Source organism: Barbus barbus (assembly GCF_936440315.1).
Source record: "Barbus barbus genome assembly, chromosome: 2".
Classification (NCBI taxonomy): domain Eukaryota; kingdom Metazoa; phylum Chordata; class Actinopteri; order Cypriniformes; family Cyprinidae; genus Barbus; species Barbus barbus.
Window position 1 is genome coordinate 26,779,043 of NC_136730.1, and position 22,222 is coordinate 26,801,264.

Below are 22,222 nucleotides of genomic sequence, written 5' to 3' on the forward strand. Positions count from 1 at the left end.
CAGTAATATAGCATAATGAATGACCTGGGATCCACATGATGAAACAACTTTAATATTTCATTATATTAAATACTTTAAAGTCTTTAATTTGTATGATTTTTTTCTCTTGCATTCACATTCAGCACATTAAGAATTAAAGACAGAAGAAATATGAGTCTCATATCGTAATGGCTCAATGGTTATTTATTAATAATACATCAATAAATACTAAAAATATGTAATTTTACATAATTGCCATGTGACTCACATTCTTAACTGCATCTTCAGAACAGTGTAAATGAAAGGTGCTTGCACTATTCAACAAAACATACAAAAACACTTAATTTTGTCAGCTCAGAAAGTAACAAAACATGCTTTCATTTACTTACTCTATCAGACAAATACACTACTTTTGAATTACTAATATGTACCATTTAGGGGTAAATAAGGTACAAAGACATGCCTTTTAGCTTTTGTACCTTAAGGTATCACCCCATTGGCAGCTTTGTACCTTTCGTGCAAGATAAAGATAAATGAAGAAATATGAAAAGAATACTTTCATTCAGAAAAAAAAATTAAAATTAAACAATTTGAAAATAATTGCAAATAATTGCTCTTCTTTTAACTTTTGTATTTGTCAAAGAATCCCTAAAAACTGTAGAGCCTGGTCTCATGAAAATGCATATAAATAGTACACCAAATAAAAACGAAAAGTCGTGGTATTAATAGACAAAAATGGACTTTGGTGTATATATGATACAAATGTGTTTGGTTTGCATATGAAACACAGTTTTCGCATACGATACGAATCTACCCCTCAACCCATACCCATCGCGTAGCATATACACGCCAAAGTCCATTTTTGCGTATTAATACCACGAGTTTTCATTTTTATTTGGCGTACTATTTATGCGCACTTTCACGAGATTGGGTTGAAAATGTAGTGTACATTTCCACAACACAAGGAAGAAATATAAGAGATATATGAGAGAAACCTGATGATTATTTATAATAGATGCAAACTACTTTACAGCACACTTAGCATTCTCATGCAGCCATTCGGTGTTTGGATCTTAGAAAAAGAAAAGCACGTTCTCGAGTACTTTAGTGATCTTGATTTCATGTACCAGCAGACATGAGTCTAAAAACTGTTCCAGATCTACAGTATTAATGCAGAGGCTCTTCTCAATGAGATCTCACTTTTCAGCACAGTAGTTAACCATGGAGAGTCCAAAGATGACGTTGTCACTTTTGAAAAAAAAAAAGATGGAACAAGTAGAATAAAATGCTTTGCAATACGCATTTATGGATCTGAATGAAGCTAAAGGCTACAGACTGTTGCGCAAAACCAGTTACATCTGCATCAGCAGAATGAAGACTTTCTACTCTGTGACAGCTGACACATTTGCAGGGACAGACACTAGAGCCTCCAATTTTAGAATATGACAAATAGAGAAGGCCTAAATAATCAAAACTGAGTTATTGAAACATACAGTATGAATCAACCCAAAAAGTAGTTTAGAGCGTAAAGGTAGGCTTCTCAATAATGTATGACTGATGGTATTGTAAGGTCAGTTTTGCTTTAGGCCATATTGCTGTATTTTCACTTGGGTGTTTATTTCTTTCACAGTGTTTTAAAATGATTCTTTCATTAACCAATGGCAAAATTACTTACTTAGCTACTTTTGTAAACAGTTTATCCGTAATACTTATCCTGTCCCCAGAGCAACCGATAACAAGGTTAGGCTAGTGATTGTGTTACAAGCGACTTTGAGCCAGGAGTGTGATTTATATAAGAGTGTTCTTTAACAGGCTCAGGTCTGTAGTGTTCTGGTCTCTTTATTGATGGGAGTTACTTGCCATGATGCAGTGTTACATGTAATGGAGTTCTATAGCCATGTAATCCTGTAAACAATATAAGCAACACTCTGCTTTAAGATTTCTCTCTTGCACCTTGTATTAAAAACTTTAAATCATATACACATTCAAAACTTTTGTGGTTTCCACAACAATATTAAGCAGCACAACTGTTTGCAGCATTGATAATAATTTGAAATATTTCCTGAGCACCAAATCAGTGTAACGGTACGTCGTTCCAGGAAACACAGGACGAGGGAATATATCAAAAGTGATCTTTAATAACAAAGAGCAGTGAAACAAGTTTCCAAATAACAGAAAGTTACTTTACGACTGGACAAAAAGACTCTGGCACTCAAGGCTTATAAAGACCACAAACTAATGAGCAAACAAGATGATTAACACAAGACAGGTGAACTGAATGATAATTAACTAAACTAGGACAGGAAATGCCAAATAAGGACAAAACGGAACTAAAATGGAAACCTACACGTGACAATCAGCATGTCAGAATGATTTCTGAAGGCTCACGTGACACTCAAGACGGGAGTTGTGACTGCTGAAAATCCAGCTTTGCCAACAGGAATAAATTATATTTGAAAATATATTTAAATATAAAATATAGCATAAGTAATTATAAATGGTAATAATGTTTCACACTATTCTTGTTTGAACTGTGTTTTATTCAAAGCACTCTTGGCTAAATAAAAAGTGCAGCTGTGTTACAATTCTGTATATAGTAACTTTATTGCAAAGATGGAGATAAGATCAGATAGATTCTCTTCTTGAATCACTGGTCTCTGGAGCATGTCCCGGCGGCACCGTGTATTTAATCTGTTCTAATAACAGCAGAAACCAAAATCTCCTTGCATCTTTCATTTCAGGAAATTCTTAATGGAACATTAAGTACATTTCATTTCATGACTGTGCACACTGATAGGCTCAAGAGAAACACACAGAGTTGCCCTCAGATGTTCGAATGCTCAAACCTGAAACAAGTGGGTTCAACAGAAGAAAATATCTGTAAGTGAGCTTTTAAATGGTATAGTACATTTCCAATAACAAATTATCAAATTAAATTACTCTCTTGTCATCCTAATACTATTTCCAGTTCTTAAAATATTAAATTAAACTTATAGTGCTCACAAACATCAATGAACAACAAATGATTTTAGATTTAAGTACAACTTTGGCGCATTTTAAAAAGAAAATGCAGCATTAATTCAAAACAAATCTTCTTTCCAAGAGTTCTAATGGTTTAATGAGTCTAATGTGCTAAAACAGGACAGAGTAATTGTATCAGGCCCTCAGTTTCTTTTCAGCTGAACCACTACACCTTCTAGCGACATATTCAGTCCTGAGAGACGCCTGGCTCTCAGTTACCGCATTGAGCTAGCAGAATTCAGCCTCTTTTGATTGGGACCAGGAGTAAAAAGTCCAAGAAAGCAGATCTCCTATTGGGATTTCCTCTGCTAGAGAAATGGCTATTGTCTCTCTAGCCTCTGGCAAAAGCCAAAGCTGAGCTACAAAGCTGAGTTCTCCCAGGTCCAAAGGTAGAATTATAAGATGGCAAACCCTACTTAGAACAAAAGAGGGAAACTGCTTTGTGTTTAAATGTCACAATGACATGGGAGAAAGCTCTCATAATAAAGCCTGTATTAAAAATATGATGTGTTCATACAATCTGATAAAGGTGAAGAGGTTTGCTTTTGCTTCATTCAACTCATGTTCTCACATACAGTACTAAAGGTTTTGCCGTGATTGATTTGATTTGTGGTATTAAATTCACCTCACAAACCTGTTAAACCAATTATATTCTGGTAGATACTAGTTTTTACTTGTATTTCAGAATGAATCATGTTTTGCAGCGCAATCAATGATCATTAGCTACTACACTATTTTTTTCACAATTTTACAATCAAAATCACATTTTAGATCACACAATTTATAAAAAGAAATTTCAGTTTGACAGACCTAAAACTGGATTGCACAGAAAATGAGACAGACAGACAGATAGAACAATCGATAGATCAATAGATAGAACGATCAATAGATTTTGGAGCACTGTAAAAAAGGACAACTAAGGCCTTGGTGTTTCAATAGCGTTTCCCCCCAACACACACACACCGAAGCACTTGACCTTCATCCCTCCGTGTCATAATGATTACCCACTGCTGCTGCGTTGCTCATTTTTCCCCATCAACATGGGGACACAGGCCTGGGAGTTTAATTGCAGCCAAAGCAACAAACAACTCCATGTTGACAATCAGGTCTTATTAGATTCCCGCTTGCATTTCCCATCCCTGTCATTCAGTGGAGGCCAAGGTTGGATGAGGCCATTAATATTCACAGCATCCTAGCACATTATTGGAGCTCTAAAAGGAGGGGAAGATTGTTTTATCTGCCACAACTTCATGGTCAGACTAGAGGTAGTGTTAAAAAAAATAAAACAAAACAAACAAACAAAAAACACATATAGAGACCAATAAAGAAAAGATCCAGAGGCCCAGAAAAGAATAAGCAAAATCTGTGAGACAGATAAACAAGTGTCTGGGACAATGAGCATATTTAAAGGATACATTGGGATTTTGTGGTGATGTGATGATTCTCCAGCTCTAGAAAGATATATAGCATGGTAAAACTAGTTTATGACAATACTACATACACATGTTTGCTAGAAAATAAAATAATGATAAATGTACCAAGCATGTAGTTAATTATCTAATACACAAGTATCACGATGTATAGCTTATATGGTATATATATTGGTTCAGTGGCATGACTTGAGCAGTCAGAACTTTTATTAAATCAGGTGAAATTGCTAATGTGTATCTATGGAAACTCATATTGCCTCAGAATGAATAATTTTAAAACAAGTTTAAATAAAGTCAAACTGTGAGAATAATAATAATAATCCCTTAGAAAAAATACTAATCAATCACAATCAGTGCTCTATCTTGTGAGATACTTTGACTTATTTCATTCAATTCCTTTAGTTTTCATTCTAAGCTATTCAGATATAATATATGCAAACTACATATTTTGGTTTAAAAGACTGTAAGGCCCCTTTTAGGGCATTATTAAATTACCGAAATAGCTAGACAGGTGTTGATAACTGTATTATCTCTTTTAACAAGAGACAAGGGACTCTTTTATTTCAGCAAGGCAGATGTGGCACTGGTCTCATTCTTGAGCCAATCAATTACAGCAGCCCATCTGCACACTGAAATGTGTTACTTCTTTTAGGCTTCTTTGTGTTACTTTTAAACACGTTACTTCTGAGTGTTTTGATAAAACTGTAATCCATTACACAGTTATTATGTAGGCCCAAGTATTTTTGGATGATTTATTTGTTTTTGATCCCGGAAACACATTTTACTGACCCTTTTACTGATTGTGCTAAAAGGCATGCACGAAAGCTGATCTTCAAACAGTTAAAAGTCTAATTGTGGCTTTGTATGTCCAACTGTTACTTCATGAATTCTCCCTGTTTATAAGTGAAATGCATTTTGGGAAGAACAGACTGTTCGTTTATCCCAGACATCATGACAGACTCATCTCTAAGCAGCTCTTCCAGAGTCCTTTCAAGCAACCTCAGCCTTTGTATATTTTGGAGCCTGTTTATATAAGTGTTCCTCATTTGCATTCCGACTGCGCTCTCTCTCCCAAATGTCCAGCCCATTGAGACCAGTTGTATTGTTCTGATTCTGTCTTGTGGAAACAAATACAGAGTGTTCCAGAGCTACAGCAAAAAAATAGCAAAGCTGCCATGCATGCTGTCCACTTAACAGTAATCCATTTAAGACCAAAGAACCACTAGTTCTCACAAACTCTTCTATTTCTCTTGTTTGTAGAAAAAGCTGATTTAATTAACAGTAAATATGTTTATGTGCTAATTGAGCAAAATGACCATTTGCATCAAACTGAAACACTACATACACTGTTGTGCAAAAGGCTCGGTGAAGATTTTAAACAATATTTTTGAAAGGAGTCTGCATTTATTTGGTTGAAACAGTATTATTGTGAACCATTATTACAATTTAAAATAACTTTTTGAATGGTAGAGTACATTCAACACAAATGCTTGATTAAGCCAATTTCAAATGCCAAAAATAGTCCCCACCACTCATAGGAGATATTCTGTGGCTATAACTGTTTTTTTTTTTCTTCAGTTTTTTTTAAACATTTTCTGTAATCATAATCTGATAGCAGCAACAAACCTGTTTGATAAACATTACATCATATTTGATTATTTGTTCTGACATTCTTCTCAAAACAGGATAAAAAACAATCATGAAATCTGGAAATATGTGCACATGAGTGTTCACAGATGTGAGCTTGCCTCCAGTAATACGCATAAATATCCTGGTAAAAATCCTGTCACATCTGCTGCCCCTGCTGGCCAAACACCAATGTTGCATAGAAACTAGCAACACAATTTATATAATCTTATTTGTTAGATGCTGCTAAACGTTTCATACCATCTCTTGAATGTAAGTGAATATATACAGTATATAAAGTGAGGCTACAGCAAGCATCTATGATGAAGGGTAGCACCATCTGATGCAGGATGGAGTTATAAGACATAAATATGATGAAATAAACTTTTCTGCACTCACTGACATCTCTATAGTGTCATATATTCAGACATCTCACTGTATTAAAGTGTGCTTCTCTTGCCTGTCATTTCAAAGCTAAACTGGAAACGCTTTGCAGTTAACACAGTTATAAAGCTGCAGCATTGCAGTTCATGTCTCGCTCTATGAGCTGAATGGTACAATATGTAGTCATGGGTGTGAATTGAGAGACAGACGGCAGAGATGGGCTGCTCCCCCCACTCTCTGGATTCACATAGAGCTGAGGTTTCAAGGTGGTCCTGTCTAATCTGCTGCTGCCTTTCAAACCAGGTTAGGCACTGTACCCCCTCTCTATCACTGTCACGCAGGATATGCATGAGGTAAGCAGTGCACATCCATGCATCACTGGACCACCCCACACACACCGCAATGAACTACCTGAGTAGATGCCACATATTATGCAAGCATTTGTATGGAGGAATGCAGGAGATGCAATACTCGCTCCTTCCTGACAAACACATGCAAATCATTTACAAAAAAGATCTACGATTGGAGGAGGCTATAATCATTCCCTCCCATGCATTACAGGAAGAGCTTCATTTGAAAGAATTTTAAAAATAGCCCACAAGCATCTTGTAAATCTAGGTCGATGACAAGAACGAGCCTCGAACCAGGTGGTGGATGTTACCGTATGCACATTTCATAAGTAATACATTCTCTCTGTATTGTAATGTTTGCCTTTTTTTCCCTTAGCGTTTAACATTCTCTTTGACACTCCAGTGCAGATGGTTTAAAATAAAGAAAAAAAAAAAAAGCAATCAGTTGAAACTGCATTTAAATATCACGAGTAGGTGTAACGTACTTGTATATAAATGTAATAAAAGCATTTGGAGATACACTGTGTCTTTTATGCTCACCAAAGCTGCATTTATTTGAAATAAATAAATAAAGCAAAAATAGGAAAACAGTAATATTGATAACTGTTTTCACAATTTAAAATGACTTTTTTTCTGTTAATATATTTTCAAAGTATTTGTTTCCCCATGGCAAAACTGAACCTTCAGCACTGTTTACGCCAGTCTTCAGTTTCACATAAATGTAATTTAATTTTATTTATTTAAAAAAATATTTGATTAATCATGGAACCACTAAAGAAACAAGGTTGTGGTAAATAAAATGAGATGGGACGATAAATTATATTTTAATGCATTTGCATTCTCTTGCAAAAATGTTGTGTTCCCCCGAGAAACTTTGCATTCACTCACAAAACTTTTGTGATGGAAATAATATGAGATAGGAGGAAAAAACTATACAAACACAAAGTTTCTCAGGGGAACACAATACTTTTGCAAGAAAACACAAAAGCATTTCTCCCCTATCTCAACCTTTTTTTTTTTTTCCATCACCGTGTCCCTGTAGGGGCTCTGTAATGAATAGAAGGAAAATAATTTATTTGAAATGAAAAAAAAAAAAACATGTTTTGACTTGACTCAATTTTGACTTAATCACTTTTGATCAATTTATTGTGTCCCTGAATAAAAGTTTTAATTTAAATAAAATTGAATAAATTAAAAAAAGAACCTTACCCCAAATTTTGAACAGTAGTGTAAGTGGCACAATAAGGTACTACATTATCAGTATAGTGCTTATGCATTATAACAAAGCAACAGCATTATCCTTGAAGCCCATACAGACAAAGCAGTTCATTTACAAGTCAATCGAAGCTAAAGAGTGCTGACAAATAGCCAGAGCATAGACGACCTCTGAACTGAAAACATTCCATTAAATCTTTTATCTCGCTGCCTTTTGCTTTTCTCATCATATTATTTATTATTCAGACATGAAAAATATTCACCCCTGGGAGAGGTTAGACTCTCAATGACCTAGCTTGATCAGTATTCCATCATAGCAGTCTTCACAGAGAGTGTGGTTGGACTAAAATGACTTAATGGAAATCATCATCTTGTGTATAGACTGGAAATCATTCTGCAAAATATATTTCATAGTTTATCTTTTAAACCTTCAGCTTGGTACATCTTCCCTCGCTTGAACCCCGCCTGGTCCACATCATGGATAAAAAACACATCATTCCACAATAACATATGCAACTGTTAGCCACACTCATTCTGTACTAGCTGTTTTTCACCTGCATGATAATCCTTTGAGAGAAAGTGACTCTTTCAGAATTTACTCATTAATAAAAATTTTACTCTCATGTAACATAGAGCAGTTGTCAGGATAGACTGATTTTGTACTTGTTTTCAGAAACGTTCTGTTGTTTTCATTATGCTCTATTTCTTAGTGTCGATCAATATATCAGCCTCAGAGTTGCAGATGTTTTCAGTGGTTAGCAGCAGTCGGTTTCTTTCCCCTTTTTGTGTCGGACTCTCATGAGAAAGCAAGCAGGCTGGAGACGGAGAAGGGTGACTTGAGCAGGTCATGTAGCAGTTGGACTGTGGAGCAGGTGCTGTGTGAACTCTGCCTCCTACAGATGAGGATGGATCTCTGTCTCCATCTCCCCTGACAAACAAATAGTCCAAAATACACGTACGAGACCAAACTGGTGTGCCACTAGACTAGTGTGTATTGAGAACACACACACACACACACACACACACACACACACGTTGGTTTTTGTGGTTTATGGGGACTCTCCATAGGCGTAATGGTTTTTATACTGAACAAACTGTGTGTGCTATTGCCCTACACCAAACCTACACCTAAACTTAGCCCTCACAGGATCGAGACTGTGCATTTTTAGATTTTCAAAAAACAATTTGTATGTTTTTTAAGCCTTTTGAATTACGGGGACATAGGCAGTGTCCTCATAAACCACTTTCATATTGTAATACCTCTGTCATACCCATGTCATTATACAAATTTGTGTCCTCGTAAACCACATAAACATGCACACACACACACACAAATCATCCTGTGAGCTGTCTAAGGAGATATTATTTAAGGTATATTTCAAAACGAAAGTTCTTTCAGAGTATTGCACAAGTTGAATTGTGAATTAATAATATATAGGATACTGTATATTTGGTACACCGGGGACTTATTTTTTGAGAATGAGCAAGAAGCTTTACCTCATTTTATTTAATTTATCTGCTCTTACTTGAGGGTTATCTGCACTGATTTAAAAATAAACTTTGATATATGCAGCAAACAGAAATACGCTATAAATTATAAAATTAACCACATTCCAGTATAGAGAAATACAGATGCCTTCTCTATGCTTTATTTAAATACTGGAGCGTTGTAAAGGTGCTTTGACTCCTAAACACTACTGTTCAAAAAATTCAGGGTCATTAGCATTTGCTTAATGTTTTTGGAAGAAAAACAAATCTCTCATGGTGGCAAAAGCAGCTTTTATTTCGGGGGTGTCCGGTCCTGCTCCTGGCGGGCCATTGTCTTGGAGAGTTTAGCTCCAACCTGCTCCAACATACTTGCCTGGAAGTTTCTAGTGAGTCCTTCAGGTTTCATTCAGGTTAAAGATAACTATTTTCTGTTTAAATACATATTAAAATGCAATTTGTTCCTGCAATGGCAAATCTGAATTTCCATCAGCCATTACTCTATTCTTTACATGATCCTTCAGAAATCACTATAATATGCTGATTTGGTGTTCAGTAAATTTTTCTTATTATTACCATAGGTCACACTTTATTTTAGGTGGCCTTAACTACTATGTACTTACATCAAAAAATAAGTACAATGCATTTATTGTGTTCATACTGTAATGCAAAACACGATTGCTGCTATTGAGGTGGGATACGGGTAAGGTTAGGGACAGGTTTGGTGGTATAGGTAGGTTTAAGGGTGTAAATTATAAATGTAATTACAGAAATTAATTACAGATGTAATTACATATAGGTATTTTTAAAAATATAAGTACAATGTAAAACATGTATGTACACAATAAGTGCATTGTTCCAAGTTTGAATGTAAGTACATAGAAGTTAAGGCCACCTAATATAAAGTGGGACTGAACAGCATTTATTTGAAATATAAATTGTTTTTAAATATCAATGTAAATGTGTAGTCAGTGCCGATCCTAGACCTAGGGGGGCCCTACGCAAAAACTCTGTCGGGGGTGGGGTGTGTTGGAGAATGGATGAAACGCATTTGTCCGTTTCACTCCGTCTCGAATCACACCTTCGGAAGGCGCTCGAGAAACAGCATCTCTTCCACGGCTCGGTATGCTTTCAACTAATTTTTATTTATTTTTTTTGTCTCAAGGCTTTGTCAAGAGACTGTACAACATTCACGTTACATGATTTGACTGATTTTTATGTAGAGGGGGTGACAGAGCTCCACATTAAAAGAAATGATCATTCATGTTTAACCGCTTGCCAAACTCAAAAACAAAACAAAAATGTATTAAAATTAATACATCTTTGAGAGCAAGGGCACCCTACGCAGCTTGCATATTCTGCATATAGGGAGGATCGGCTCTGTGTATAGTGATGCATGTAATGTATCCTTGCTTAATAAATGTATTAATTTCTATCAATCAATCAATCAATCAATCTTGCTGACCCCAAACTGTAACAGTGCAACAGTTGGTATGGCATTTTGGGTGGTTTATGAAATAAACCACTTTTAAAAAGTGAAATAATACTTTATAAAAGTTAATAAATGACCTAAAATAGCCTGACCAATAAAAGCATTTCTTATACTGTAGATTCTTTCTAGTTTACTACAAAAATCTCCAGGGATACCGCTCACCTCCCACTTTTTTCTTTTTTCTTTTTCATCACTATGTGTTGGTAGCCTAAATTTTTTATTTTAATAGTTGTGTGGCACTGTGATTTCAGAAGCCTGAAGCCAGCATTTTCTCTCCTTGAGTGCAGAGGACTGCACTCATGACAGAGACTGTGGCGCTTCATAGAGGACATAATGTCAAGACTCATCAGCCTACATGGGTGGAAAGATAGACCAGAGAAACACAATATTGTCGAGATACACTCCGGTTCATAAAGCAGTAAAAGCCAGGACCATAAAAAAACTAAAGGCACCACAGACAGGCCGTTGAAAAATTGCAAATAGTCCCACCTGTATGAACGTTCTGCATGGAAAAAACAAAACAAAAAAAACTTACATCTTACAGTTGTAAAAAAGACAATTAAATAGTTTTCCAGAAGTGTTATATTAGCGTGACTTAGGCTAAAAAAAATAATCCACTAATTTGTGAAGTGCTTCTTAGCCAAAGTCCAAAGCAGGGTGACACTGACCAGCTAAAATCATCTAAATGAATAAACTGATTACTTACACTTTCTTAAAAGGAGTATTGAGTACACAGTAATTGCATTACATGTAATTCAACTGAGGCAAAATGAGTTGTGTTGAAAAAAGAATGTAGGTTAAAACACTTTGGAAATATACTACAAGCTTTTAATTTACAAATTCTGCTACAGAAACCATATTCTGGAATTCTGCGCGAGGGGGTGGATGAAAGAGAAAAGAAATATAAATACACGGCCAAGAGAACAGGCTCATATATTCTGACACTGTCTCAGTATTTCGCAAAATCGGGATTTACCGCACAAGTCGAGATCTGTGTGCTCTGCCAGAACACAATGAAAACATAATGTGGTGGGTGAACACCCTCTGAAGAGCCAGAGGAATGCGAGACTTGGTTAAAGATAAATATGTGAATAAATAAATCGACTGATTCCTTTGTAGGATCTATATGGGGGTTTTGGTCACTTCAGAGTAACCGTAATGACAGACATCAGTAGTACTGCTGGGAAACATATTAAACTGTGAAAGTGAACAACAACGGTTCTTCACATTCTTCCAGTCTGCAGTCTAGATTGCAATCAAATTTCAACACTCCTGTTTTCTGTGGAACAAAAATGGCATGCAAATTGTGAAAAGTGAAATGCACTCAGGCAGGAATATTTGTAAGTCTACCTGGAGAAGGAAGATGGTAAATCCATCCAAAGCCATGCAAGTTTTTGTATTTACTCAGGAGTACTAAGAAGAGCTACAGAGCGGAATTCCCTCAGAAGATTATTTTGGATAAGCCTGTGTGCTTTGGACTGTGAGTTTGGCAGAATGTAGCTAGGCAGAGAAAGAAATATATTGAAAAAGACTTTTTACCAGATTGTCTTTTTTCCCTTCTCACTGATCTGCAGTCTGAAGCTGCCAGTGGGCATAGGTTTTGTATATTCAGCACCTGATTTGCTGGAGTAAGAGGAGTGGATAGGGACAGAGAAACGAACGGGGTTGCTGAATGGATCTGGCACTCAGTTTCGTTTGTGGGAGTGAGCTGTCAAGACACAACTGTCCTCAGGGGGGACCCACAAAGAACAGGCACTTTTTCTTCTTTCATTCTCCCTCCATCTCTCCCTCCCTCCCTTTAGATGAAGGAACAACAGGAAAATGCTATAAAACTGGCTTTTCTGTGACTCCACATGATATATACAGGTTGAGTGAGGCTACCTGCAACTCCACCTTATGAAAACCAATCACTCTTTTCTATTGTAACTATATTCACGGTTACATTAGCATAAAGAACCAGTCATAATTTTGGTCTCTGGGGAAGAAAGGCTAAATGAACACAAATTCAGTGTTTTTATGCTTTTGGAAATGGTATCTGATGATTTTTTTTTTTTAATTGCATTTTTATTTTAACATATTTTAAAATAATTTATTAAAGCGGACCTGATGTTGCTAAAAATAACATTATTTTGTGTATTTGTGTATGCGGTTCAAAAAACACATTATTTTCCACATACTGTACATTATTGTTGATCCTCTGTGCTCCACGTCGATTTTTACAAAGCTCATCGTTCTGAGAAGCGAGATGTGCTCTGATTGGCTAGCTATCCAGTGTATTGTGATTGGCCAAATACCTCAAGCATGTGACGGAAATGTTACGCCCCTTAGCGTATTGTGATGCCGTGTCCTGGTGCGAAACAATAAAACCCTCTACAAACGAGGCATTTGTTGCATTCAGTGAGAACATAATTACTGATTATAATGACTCATATGGGCTTTTTATGCGTTGTGACACGGCACGTCGTGTAAACATAACACCATGTCTGCATTTGTGATAGTAGAAACGCCAAACAAGCACTGATCTACACTGTTCAAAACTGGCGCTTGATTTCTCAATAGCAAATTCTCACTGTAGTATCGTTGTTGCCGCCACCATGTCGTGGAGACGCTGTGTGTTTCGTTGTGAAAGCGAAAGTAATTTATTTGGCCTTCCAAATGAGTACACAACTAAAAATCAGCAGTTAAGTTAGATTTACAACACTGTTCCAGAACAGTACAACGCAACAATTTGAGTGTGTGCAGCACATTATACGGAGGACTGTTTCCTCATTCTGGGAGAGAGTAGCCTACAACATGAACACTATGTGAACTTTCCAGAATAATCTTCAGAGAGAATTCTGCTCTGTAGCTCTTCTTAGTACTCCTATGTGAACTATGTAATGGCTGTGAGCACAATTCCAATGTTGCAAGGACAATCTGGTGCTTCTGACTCACAGCATGTATGTAGTTTCGATATTTAAAGAATAAAAGTTACACCTTCGTTTGGGTGGTGTTATGCAAATCTTTCCACACTGTGATGTAGACGTGGGGGCGTGTTTGAATGATCCGTTATAGGAAGGCGTGGCAGAGTCTTAAGTTTAATAAAGAATATCTCTTTGGGTTTGAGACTTTAATCTTTGCAACTTTACATATCTTTTATATGCACAAACAGCTTGAAAAATTCCAAAGACAAAGGAAAGCATGAAATTGCATCATATGACCCCTTTAAAGTAGTTTATTGCTGTGATGGCAAAGCTGAATTTTCAGCAGTCATTACTCCATTCTTCAGTGTCACATGGTCCTGCAGAAATCCTTTTAATAAGCTAATTTGGTGCTCAAGAAACATTATCATCAATGTTTTAGTTTTCTTACTATTGCAGTGTTTTGTGCTTATTTTTTTGTGGAAATGGTAATATTGTTATTTTTTTCAGGATTCTTTGATGAATGGAAAGTTCAACGGCCCTGTTTTTTTTAAATATAATTGTATTCATTTTTGGTGAACAAAAGTTATTTAATAAATGAATGAATGAATGAATTAATAATCTTACTACCCCTAAACTTTTGAACAAATGTATATATGTATAAATCTGGACATATCTAGTACTCTTAGTTTATACGCATATTAGTTATATACATATTATTAATACATATTAGATTATGTTTATAATGTTAACTCTCAAAATGCTTGCCTATACAAACACAAAAATAAGTTTGTCAAAATATTACATTAAGTTTACAATATGTCTAATAAAACTTTTTTTCATATCTTTTAATTTAGATAAAGTAATATTGATAAGTGTAATATTGATAACACAGCTGAAATTTCAGAAATATTTAATTTTGCTGACATCTTTGGATGCTAAAAGTGTTCGTACACATTCGTTACACATTATTCATTTAGGTGTAGAGAACAACAATAATGTCAAGTAAAATCCATCTGCCAAAATACCATGAATCACGGCTCCAGGATTTCACCATTATTTATAATTTTCCAGTCTTCTGTTACAGCATGGATGGTATCAGAATCAATGACTAGAAACTCCAGCGCAACATCTGCAGCCACGCGATTCTGGCCCACCTCTCCAGCCTCACGTGAGGCCTATCTGTCACCTCAGTGTTCCCATGCTGTTCCGCCTGCCTCCTGGAGCATCTGGTCCTATCTCCATGGGAAAGCAGGCATGAGTCCATGCCGCCTCCCGAGCCCTGCCACGGCCACTGTCACAGTATCAATTTATATCATATTAACTTTTCCCATGCAGCACCAGGTGCTCAATTAGGAGACAGGCCCAGGGCCAACAGCAAGCCAAAGCCATTCAATAAATCACTCTCCATTAGGGGCCTAGTGGCCCCTTCTAGTGTTTTTCTGTGCCATGTCTTCCTGGTGCTGAAGGGGCACACTGAATTGAGCTCTTGCAAGAGATAAAAAAGGAAAAAGAATAACACACACACACACAAAGAGATAAATCTTTCAAAAATTGTATTTCTAGTTTAAACTAAATCTTACTCATCGTGGAAATACTCTTAGTTTTCTAATTACCATTCATACATGTATGTACTGAATAAAAAGAATGAAGAATGTAAGAGTGTAATACCCTGTGAAAAAAAGACAAGGCCAGAAATCAATATGAATTTATATTATTTATTTGAACGATTCATAATTATATACACAGCTGTTCAACATATGTTTTAAATATATTATTTAAATATATTATATTATAAATATGTTATTCAATTATTTATTTTTTTATTTTATTTATAGTGCTGTCAAACAATTAATCATGATTAATTGCATCCAAAATAAACGTTTTTGTTTACATAATATATATGTGTGTGTGTATACTGTGTATATTTATTATGTATATATATAAATACAAACACATGCATGTATATATTTAAGAAAAATATGTTCTATATACGAATATAAATATATAAATGTATATACATGTAAATATTTTCAAAATAAATACAGCATGTGTGTGTATTTGTATATACAACCTGCATAAGTACACCTACATAAATTATATAAAGAAAAACTTGTATTTTGGATGCGATTAATCATTTAAAAGCTTTTTTTTTTTTGCTGTTGTGGAAACTGTGATACTGGGATTTTATTTTATTCTTTAATGAATAGAAAGTTCAAATAAACATTTATTTGAAAAATATATATTTTGTAAAATGTGTGTAAATTTATTGTCGCTTTTAGTTCAATCATATTTTTTTGTAAATGGTATATATGGATAATGTATTATGTATAATATGTGATATTACCTGAATACGTTCATAAAATCACTTTGAATACTTTTTCAACTAAGCCACTGAGCTTAAAAAAAGTGAAGAAAAGTAGTACAGAACCAAATTTCATGACCTTTTAAAGCCCTTGGCGCAAAAATGTCGTGATTGACTCATGACGCTACTGTTTGCACAGGGTCAAAGTACAGAAGCAATAAATTCAAAGCAATGTGGGGGTAAACTATTCATTTTGACTGAAACATTAATAAAACACTTCTACTGAGCTGTATAAAGCAAGAGGTTACAAAAAGTGTGGGTTTATTCATGGGTGACCCACATATGCACCCATAAAAGGCATCAAAAGTCTCATTGTCCCCTCTGACACGGGTATGGCTTTTTATAGGCTCACTCTGACAGCCTCAGACACGCTCTTTCCAGTCTAACTTCATAGACCATTAGTAATTGAAACCAGCGCAGCTATAAGACATCACGCTGAGCTTTATATTTTATCATTTCACTGCACTCACCAGAAAGCTGGATTTCATTGGTAATTGTACCTGACAATACAGGATTGTTCATTTGAAACTCTTCACAATTTACCTAATGGAAGTCAGCTGCTGCAGTTTCCTGTCGAAAACGATCTCAATGTTGTTCCACCCGGACCTCTTCCAAGTAAAACAGTCTGACCTGTCAGTTTGGGAGAGATGGAAAGAGAAGAATTCAAGCAGGCGTGGGAAGGATGAAGGGAAGCGAGGGCTGCTCCAGTTCAGAACATTTATTTTAACTAGGAAAATTTTTGACTGTTATTCTACACTTTTAACTCTGCTGTGCAGACTAAATACTCTGGAATGTGGGCGACGTATTTTGGCATTTCAGACCAACAGCACAGTTTCAGATTACAGACATAAATGGCCATGAAATGGGGTGACAGCAGGGGTAAAATTAAACTATACAATTTGTATAAATTGAAGAACATCTGATGTTTTAGATGTTTGGCTTAAATAGCCCGGTGATATCTGGGGGATATCTGGGGGATGAAATGAAAACTTTCTCATGGACTCGAGTACGACTTTTAATTGCTGAGTTGCTTTTTTTAAGCTTGATATTCAATGTGCTTTCAAGGCAGTCCTGTATTGATATTCTTCTCCTGATTAGGGGTTTGTTTTAAACCTCTAAGTGTTAGACCACTGTAATTAATTCAGTTTAAACTGCTTATCGTACAGAATCCTTTAAAATGTCGTTTGGATTATTTTGTGGAGGTAATTACAGCTTTCTGAGTACTATATTTGAATTTCGCTAAATTGTATTATTTTTTTTTTTCTTTTTTTAAGTAAAGACAATTAAACATGAATCTATAAAATTTCAAAATGCACTGTTAAAGGATGAAAATGCAATTCAGGTCATCAATTCACAATGTTACTATTTAAAATGCAACTGACCCTTTGAGTTCTGTGAGTTTAGATGCAATAAGATGGAAATTATCCAATAAAACAGTGAAGCACTATTGTCATGTCACATATACATATATAATATATACACATATATATACACATATATATATACATATATACATATATATATAATTTATGCTGATTATCTGAGGGGCAAAAGGTATTTTATTATTATTACTATTATTTATATATATGTATATGTATGTGTATATATATATATATATGTATGTGTATATATATATATATATATATATATATATATGTATATGTATATGTATATATATATATATACACATACATATACATATATATAAATAATAATAATAATAAAATACCTTTTGCCCCTCAGATAATCAGCATAAATTATATATATATATATATATATATATATATATATATATACTAAACAACGATAAAATAATAAAAGAGCATACTTTTCATGACCCAATGTAATTTACATATTAATGAGATTTTAAATTACTATGTTTTAGGTTTCTGAGAAATAAAAAAAAAATAAAATAACATTACTTGGACACATGAAACCATTGAAAGCTCAAGCAGACGCTGTCAAAGAGTGAAGAACGTAATGTCTCAAGCATGCACCTTTCCTGGCTGTGGCACAACCGGAAATGTAAATGAGACAAGACGCTCTCTGTCTGAGTGACCCTGCCTCTGCCCTGAGTCTCTCTCTCCCTCTCTTATCTCTGAATGTCCTCTGCAACGGAACACTGATTTTCATATACAATCACATGCACACACAGCTGTCAGGCCTAGATTAATTTATGCTGATTATCTGAGGGGCAAAAGGTAGATAACCTATACATTCTTAACTGAAATAGTAGCTTCACTGCAGCTCCTCTAACTGCTGTACTTCTCTTTAGATCTATCAGAATAATTAAAACGGTAGCACTTTATTTTACAGTCCTGTTACTCATGTACGTACTATGTACTTATTGTAGTAATTACAATAACTAGTTAATAACTAGGTACTAACCCTGAACCTACCCCTAAACCTACCTCATGTAGTTACCTTATATTACCAGTACTTTCTTAGGTAGGTACACTATAAGTACACTGTAAGTACATGTAAGTTCACGTACTGTAAAATAAAGTGCAACCATTAAAACAATACAATTACAAATTGTACAGTGCAAACTAATTTCTCAACAATCAATTTTTATCCTACAGTGGATTGTTCACTCAAAAATACAAATATCTAATTTTTCACTCTCCCTCATGTTGTTGCAGACTTTTTCATTTTTTTATTTGTTTTGAATTCTGTGGAACATAAAAAAACATTTTTGAATAATGTTTCAACTGTTTTACAATGTAATAAAATCCTCCTCTGACTTTGATTATACAGGCAAACATTTTTTTCAAAATATATTTTGTGCTCCAAAGGAAGAAAGTCACACAAGTTTGGAACAATGTGAGAGTAAGTAACCGATGACAGAAACTATTCTTTAAGGATCAGAGGAGCTTGAATTGACAGTTTGTCAAATTGTTCTGAATAAAGAGTGCAAAAACCAGCCCAGCAACATGGATAAATAAGATCACACACTACACATAGCCTATAGCACTCAGTGTTAAAACCGTACAAACAATATGGCCTCTGTGAAACACAACAAAGATGAGGCTTAGAGCATGATTAATGCAGCTACTAATCCAAAGATGCTGGACAATCAACTATTTCATATTCATGATTCCTGGGATTTGGATCCAATCAAAGCATGCTTGAATCCTTTTGGCAGAATGTCCAATACTACCCAAACAGCTTGTGCACAAACATCTAATAAACAATTATATGAAAAAAACCCTGTATACTCCCTTTCTTGTCTTCTGTTTTTTGTTTGACTGTAGGGTGTTGGGGTATAGAGACATCGACTGGCCACGCCTGACTGAAGCTGTCGCTTTTGCTGTTGTTTTTTTCTTCTTGTTGTTCCTGTAGGAGCTACTCACCTCTGCCACAATAAGTTGACCTGAGATCAGCCTTCACCGTATGGTCATTACCAGGGGATCAATCTCGGGGGTTATCCTGACCTCTGGACATTATGGAGGCTAGAGACAGAGCAAGAGGCACATACCACCAGTCACTGACCTACAGACCACCAGCGCATGAGTAAAAATAGACACTGTCCACGGACAACAACACATAGATCGGTTTGCGTTTCCAGCTAAACATAGGGATTCTTCAGACTATGATGGATTACGAAAATCTTAAGAAATTCCATAAGATATAATATAAGATGTTTATAAGAATGTGCATTTTTAACAATTCTTAAGTTCTCCAATATTTTCTTAGAGCGGTTATGAACTGAGAAATCAAAATTCCCTTGATTTTTTGATATATACAAGGTTATTATACTATAAAAACGTCTTGTAAGTTTCAGAACTCAAAACTTACTTGTTAGTCTAAAAACAGCTTATATTGTAGCCAATCTGCCAGAACAACGGGTTGTGGATTGTGCCACTTTATGATGTAATAGTGTGGCTAAACACCACCTCCACAGAAGATGATCAACGCCTGCTTCTACATCACTGCCTGTTTAGCCCTGCTCACCGATTCATGCATGTAGTTCAAACGATATCAAATGATAAAGAAAGCTCTGAAGACAACAAGATGCTGTGCAGTGCCAAGTTGTGGAAAAACACTGTCTGTGCATTGCCTTCCTTCTGATCCCAACATTAAGAAAGAGTGGATGAAGTTTGTTTTTAATGAAGTTCCAGACCACGTCAGTAAAAACTTGGTCCTTGGTTCGCTTCATATTAGCACAGATTTGTTTACAAACAATGCACAATTCGACACAGGATTTTCAGAAAGACTGAAACTAAAAGACAATGCTGTGCAGGCTATACTGGATCTGACAGTAATGTCGCAACACACAAGTGTGAGAAAGTGTGTAGATCTGTTATTACAGATATTTTGATATGTACTAAGTATGTATGCACTTTTAAGCTAAATCACAGCAGTGCCCATCTGTGAAGGATGTAGGCTATCAAACACACAACTGTTAGCCAATCATAGCAGTGGGCGTTTACTTCCGAGACTACAATCTGCCAAGCCTGTTCAAATGGAGCGGGGTCAAAACAGGCCAGAAATGAGCGCATTACTTATAAATTATGATTTTTTTTAATGTAAAAATCTGGATAACATTATAAGTGGACCTCAGCGAACAGAACAAAATAATAAAAGGCAGTTCATGTCACCTTTAAAGAGATAGTTCACCCAAAAATCACTTACTCACCCTCAAGTCATTCCAAACCTGTATGAGTTCCTTTCTGCTGTTGAACACAAAATAATATATTTTGAAGAACAATGGTAATCAGACAGTCAGTGGAAACTAACTGGTATTTTATTTTCCATACTGATGACAAAGTTTAAATTTTTGAGTGAACTATCCCTTTAAGAACATCCTATATTTATATATTTAAAGAAGAAAATGGCTTTGCTGTTATCTAATTGTATGGTGGGACTCATTGATCAGCGCAATGAAAAATGTCAGTATTTTTGTCATGACTGTCTTGGTGGGAATTCAGCATTTGAAGTTGTGTTTTTAATGCACATGCATTTTAACCAGTTATTTTTAAAGAGCCACTCTCAAGATGGAGCAGTCTGTTGCATTCATTTGCGCTCCATCTCTCTTGAGCTCTCTCTAGAGTGAATGCGTCCCGTATCCAAGCGTGTTGCTAGAGTGAACACATCCTGTATGTGGGCGCTCTCATATGTTCTGCTGAAAATTATGTGATAATTATAAAAAAGGTCCCTATTTGATTTGTTTTGTACATCACACACATAATTAAGCCTGATTATTGTTTACATTAATCGATCAATGGTGCCACTTCAGACCATTTATACACAACCCTTGTAAAAGTAATACGTATTAGGCTATATGTAGTTAGTGTTATGTTTTAATGCATAATATTTCAAACTTCCCAATAAACATTTTACTTTTAAGGATTTAAGGTAAGTTGGAGGTTATGTATGATGATTTTTTCAAAAAAAAATTTTAGTTTTATAGACCACCCTTGAAAAAAAATTACTTTTAAGAAATGCTTTTGAGAATATAGAACATTCTTAACTTTATTATAACTTTAAGTTAGAAAATAAGAAGAAAACACCATTTAGGAATTTCCTTAAGGATGTTTCTTAAGTTGGCTCGAAAATCTAAATTCTGTCATTAATTACTCACCCTCATGTCGTTCCAAACCTGTAAGATCTTCGTTCATCTTCGGAACACAAATTAAAATTAAACACAAAATAAAATTCAAGAGCTTTCTGACCCTCCTTAGACAGCAATGTAACTGAAATATTCCCAGGCCCAGAAACGTAGTATGGCCCACTTTTGGGTGAACTATCCCTTTGAGGATGTTTCGTGAAACTAGCCCCAGACTAATAAATAATATTACATGTGAGTTACTTATATTAACAGGTGGCATCTAAAAAAAAAGCACGACCTGGGTAATTTCCTGTCCGAGGTGAATTAATAATGTTTCCTCATTAGGCACCATTGAGGGGTGGATTGGATGAATTCCATCTCCGGAGTGGTTGAATTAATTAGATGTCACCCTAAAGAAGTAAAT